Below are 6,039 nucleotides of genomic sequence, written 5' to 3' on the forward strand. Positions count from 1 at the left end.
ATTTATTCCGGAAAAGACAATGGCTTCGGGGAACAATGTGACAAGTATTGGTAAGTATGTTACTCTATGTTATATGTACTGTATGTCTATGTATGTATTGTATGAATGTATTGTATGTATGTAGTATATATGTGGTATGTATGTAGCATGTAGTATGTATGTAGCATGCATGTAGTATGTATGTAGCATGCATGTAGTATGTATGTAGTATGTATGTAGCATGCATGTAGTATGTATGTAGTATGTATGTAGTATGTATGTAGTATGTAGCATGTATGTAGTATGTATGTGGTATGTATGTAGCATGTATGTAGCATGCATGTAGCATGCATGTAGTATGTATGTAGCATGTATGTAGTATGTATGTGGTATGTATGTAGCATGTAGTATGTATGTAGCATGCATGTAGTATGTATGTAGCATGCATGTAGTATGTATGTAGTATGTATGTAGCATGCATGTAGTATGTATGTAGTATGTATGTAGTATGTATGTAGTATGTATGTGGTATGTATGTAGCATGTATGTAGCATGCATGTAGCATGCATGTAGTATGTATGTAGCATGTATGTAGTATGTATGTGGTATGTATGTAGCATGTAGTATGTATGTAGCATGCATGTAGTATGTATGTAGCATGCATGTAGTATGTATGTAGTATGTATGTAGCATGCATGTAGTATGTATGTAGTATGTATGTAGTATGTATGTAGTATGTAGCATGTATGTAGTATGTATGTGGTATGTATGTAGCATGTAGTATGTATGTAGCATGCATGTAGTATGTATGTAGCATGCATGTAGTATGTATGTAGTATGTATGTAGTATGTATGTAGTATGTAGCATGTATGTGGTATGTATGTAGCATGCATGTAGCATGCATGTAGCATGCATGTAGTATGTATGTAGCATGTATGTAGTATGTATGTAGTATATATGTAGTATGTATGTAGCATGTAGTATGTATGTAGCATTTTTTTTTTTTTTAACATTTAACACATTAGCCGGATGATGGGACTACTACTGTCCCATCATTGGCTAATGTGTCAATCACTGTCATGGTAGCAGGCATCGCCCGATGGGACTTGTAGTCCCATCGGACGATGCCTGCACAGACCCCCGAAGCCTGCACAGCCCCCCGGCAGGCCGGCACAGCCCACCGGAGCCTGCACAGCCCCCCGGCAGGCCGGCACAGACCACCGGAGCCTGCACAGACCCCCTGGCAGGCCGGCACAGCCCCCCGAAAGGCCCGTACAGACCCCAGAGAGGCTGTACAAGGGCAGGAAAGGGTTTTTCTTATTCCGATACCGGAAGTCCCATAGACTTGAATGGGACTTCCGGTATCGGAATCGGCGATACCGATACTTTTTTTAAAGATCGGCCGATACCATCCGATACGATACTTTGAAGTATCGGACGGTATCGCTCAACTCTAGACACAAAGCATCGTAAATACTGCTCCAGATTTTGGTTCATGCGCTCAGTTTGACCATTTGACTGTGGATGAAACGCCGATGAATGTGACAACTTGATCCCCAAACGTGAGCAAAAAGCTTTCCAAAACCTCGCAACAAATTGAGTTCCCCTATCAGATACTATGTCCGACGGAACTCCGTGGAGTCTGACCACCTCCTGCACAAACACCTGAGCCAACGTCTTCGCATTGGGCAAGGAGGGCAATGAGACAAAATGCGCCATCTTTGAAAATCGGTCAACCACCACCAGGATGACCGTGTTCCCCGCCAAGACTGGCAAGTCAGTGATAAAATCCATGGAGATTTCTGTCCATGGCCTATTAGGTACCCCCAGAGGCTATAGCGTGCCAGCAGGACGGGCTCGGGGCGACTTGGCCCTGGCGCACGTGATGCAAGCTGCCATGTACGAGACCACGTCCTGCCGGATTTTGGGCCACCAGAAACGACGCGATACCAGCTCCAAGGTGCCCTTAACCCCTGGATGACCAGCCAGTACTGAGTCCTGATGTTCCCTCAACACCTTAAGACGAAGATGAAGGGGTACAAATGATTTGCTGGTGGGAAGTCCTGGCGGTACCTCCTCTTGGGCCTCGGCAATCTCCGCCTCTACCTCAGTCGTGAGAGCCGAAACCACTACACCTTCCTGGAGAATGGGTACCGGCTCTTCCCGAGGTTCTCCGCCCGGAAAACACCTGGACAAGGCATCCGCCTTGGTGTTTTTAGCCCCGGGACGGTAAGTCACCAGAAAATTGAAACGTGTAAAAAACAATGCCCAGCGAGCCTGCCTAGGAGACAGACGCTTGGCCGACTCCAGATAGAGCAGGTTCTTATGGTCGGTGATAACTGTGACCTGTTGAGCCGCCCCCTCCAAGAAGTGTCGCCATTCCTCAAAAGCCAATTTGATGGCCAACAACTCCCTGTTGCCGATATCATAATTCCGTTCGGCCGGCGACAGCTTCTTGGAGAAGTAGGCGCATGGATGCATATCGCTCAAAGATGAGCCCTGTGACAGTACTGCCCCCACTCCCACCTCAGACGCATCAACCTCCACCACAAAAGGTTTAGACACGTCCGGTTGCACCAGAATGGGGGCTGAAGCAAAACTGTTCTTCAGACGCTCAAATGCACGCATCGCCACCTCAGACCAGCTAGTCAGATCGGTACCTTTTTTTTGTCATGTCCGTGAGCGGTTTGGCTATAGTAGAAAAGTGTTTTATAAATTTCCTATAATAATTAGCAAACCCAAGGAACCGCTGGAGCGCTTTCAGATTATCAGGCCTTTCCCATTGTAGCACCGCTTGCACCTTAGCGGTGTCCATTTTAAACCCTGCGGCGGACACAATATATCCCAAAAAGGCAACTCCTGAACAAAAAATAAGCATTTTTCCAGCTTAGCATAGAGCTTATTCTCACGGAGCAACTGTAACACCTGCCTAACATGCTCTAAATGAATGTCCCGGTCGCTCGAATAAATGAGGATATCATCCAGGTATAAAATCACAAATTTCCCGAGGACATGAGCAAACACGTCATTAATAAAATGTTGGAAAACAGCAGGCGCGGTTGTCAACCCAAATGGCATAACCAGGCTCTCAAAATGACCCTCAGGAGTGTTAAAGGCCGTCTTTCACTCATCCCCCTGATGGACCCTTATGAGGTTATACGCCCCCCTGAGGTCAAGCTTGGAAAACCACTTTGCCCCCGCCACCTGGTTGAACAAATCAGGGATCAAAGGCATCGGGTATGGATCACGGATCGTAATCTGGTTTAACTCCCGGAAATCCAGACACGGCCGTAACCCCCCCATCTTTCTTCTTAATGAAGAAAAACCCTGCTGCTACAGGCGAGGACAAAGGCCGGATGTGTCCTTTGCTCAGACTCTCCGCGATGTAGTCTTTCAGAGCTTGTCTCTCTGGACCAGAAATGTTAAACATCCTGGCCTTAGGTAATTTGGTCCCGGGTTTTAACCTAATCGCACAGTCATAGGCTCTATGTGGAGGCAGTTCTGAGCAACCCTTCTCAGAGAAAACATCCGCGAAATCCTGCAAAGCCTCCGGAAGGCTGGGCGTCACGGCGGACACACATGTGGCCAAGCAATTGTCCTGGCAAAAACCACTCCATTGGACTATGTCCTGAGTTTTCCAATCAATCACCGGGTTGTGCCTGGACAACCATGGAAAACCCAAGACCATTTGTGCTGGGAGATTACGGAGGATCCTACATGTAACCCACTCCGAATGTAGGACCCCAATGTGGAGTTTCACCTCAGCCACAAACTCCGTAATCTCCCCCTGAGGGAGGGGAGCGGCATTAATGGTAACCACTGAATAGGATGAGGGAGTTTTTCGATCTTAAACCCGGCAGTGCGTGAAAACTCCTCATCTATGAGATTGGTGGCGGAACTGCTATCCACAAACACTGATATTGGTAGCTCTCTGCCCGCGATAATAACCTTGGCAGGGAGCATACATTGAGATACCATCATGGAGGATATGCATACGCTCAGTTGGGTCTCCTCCATACCCACTGAGCTTAGTAGTTTTCCGCCGGTGTGACCTTCTTTGGTAGCACAGGACAAGCGTTAACATAATGATTCCTTTTACCACAGTAAAAACATGCTCCGGGCTTCGTGAACCCAGGGACGCGACGCTTAACCTGTGACACCCCTGCAATTTGCATAGGCTCAGTGGGCTCACCTGCAGCAACCACACTTGCACCCCTGCTTTCCCCCAGGGGTAGCGTCTCCTGTGCCCCCTGACGCAAACGGCGATCAATGCGTATAACCAAACTCATGGCAGACTCCAATGATGCAGGAGTCTCATACATCAGGAGGGCCTGTTTAACTCTTACTGAAACCCCCTGAATAAACTGACTCCGCAGCGCTGGGTCGTTCCACTGTGTGTCTACTGCCCAACGGCAAAATTCGGAGCAATAGTCTTCCGCCATACGTTCCCCCTGACGGAGGGCGCGGATTTTAGATTCTGCTAGAGCTAATCTGTCGGGATCATCATAAATGAGCCCGAGTGCAGAAAAAACATTATCGACAGAATGAAATGTAGCAGAGTCAGCTGGTAAGGAAAATGCCCATGCTTGGGGGTCCCCACTCAGTAATGATAACACCAGGCCCACCCGCTGAGCCTCATTACCTGAGGAGACCGGGCGCATGCGGAAGTATAACTTGCAGGCCTCCCGAAATATGACAAATTTGCTGCGTTCCCCCTGAGAATCGTTCTGGCAGCGGGATCTTCGGCTCTGCACCGACACCTCCAGATGCCGTTTGCACCTTTGCTACTACCAGGCCCTGCTGCTGAACTGCCCCTTTTAACTCGGAGACCTGTAAGGACAGCGCCACCAACTGGCGGGTTATGGAATCCATGGGATCCATGGACTCCTGAAAAATGTGGGCCGATTATAATGTCACGCGGGGCTTAGGTCAACTAAGGCAGAAATACCCGGGGCCCCTGTGATGTCCCTTTAACTAGGGGAAACCCTGTCTGACCCTCAACCCAGGGTTTTTGCTGATGGTGCAAATGCCTGAGCCTCCACCCTTTCCTTATCTCCTGCTCAGCCCTAAGCTTAACCCTCCACCCTCCACCCAGTGAGGAGACAAACCACCAAAGCCCCAAACAATAAAGACAGACAGGGAGAACTTAAACTGCAACGCGCCGCATACACACAGGACTATACAGTAATGTGAACAGGGCACAACAAAACACAAATATGGGAAGGCGAGAAGGTAACAATGGATCATACGACACCAGATATGAATCTCTCTCTCTCTCCAACACCTCCACTCCAGACCGGAACCACTTGGTATGACACACAAGCTATAATCGGCGACGCCCATAGGCCAGCACGACTATTTAAAGACCGTGGGCGTGACCAAACATCCAACCTGATCTTCAGCTAGATTAACCCCCGATAGCCTGAGAAACTCAAGCCGGCGCCACTGAGGCTATAGTGGACGGAGGTGGAACTACCTCTGCCTGCCGGACGCTGTGGTGTGAATAGCGTCCGACATGACACTGATACAGTGGCTATGGAAAGTATTCAGACCCCTTTAAATTTTTCACTCTTTGTTTCATTGCAGCCATTTGGTAAATTCAAATTCATACTATCTATTCCTGGCACTGGAGGGGCTTATAAACTTCCGAAGTATATAGTTTGAGGTCTGGGATCTGACAATATGGGGCTAGTTTTCTGACTGTTTCGGATAACATGATACATGATTTTAGTTTTCTTTTTAATTTAGTCTCGTTTGAATATAGGTCAATATTAAATAGTCTCTTGATGAGTCGTCTTTGGTGTGGATGATTAAACCCGTAGAGATGAGAGGCTTGGAGAGTGAGTGTGTACACGTCACCTCACCCTATATACTGAACTGTGGGGTACATGTTTTTTCTATTAGTCACCTTCTGACTAACCTTCAGGGGGTGAATTATGGGTACAGTTTTATATTTGGAATTAATTAGGTTTAGTTTTATCCTTTTGTCAGCAAACATGAGGAATGACAAGAGGCAACCCATTTAAGAAGATTCAATTTTGGTTAAAATTATTCAAACA

The sequence above is a fragment of the Dendrobates tinctorius genome, unplaced genomic scaffold (assembly GCF_039654945.1).
Source record: "Dendrobates tinctorius isolate UK_male_01 unplaced genomic scaffold, ASM3965494v1 ptg000380l, whole genome shotgun sequence".
Classification (NCBI taxonomy): Eukaryota; Metazoa; Chordata; class Amphibia; order Anura; family Dendrobatidae; genus Dendrobates; species Dendrobates tinctorius.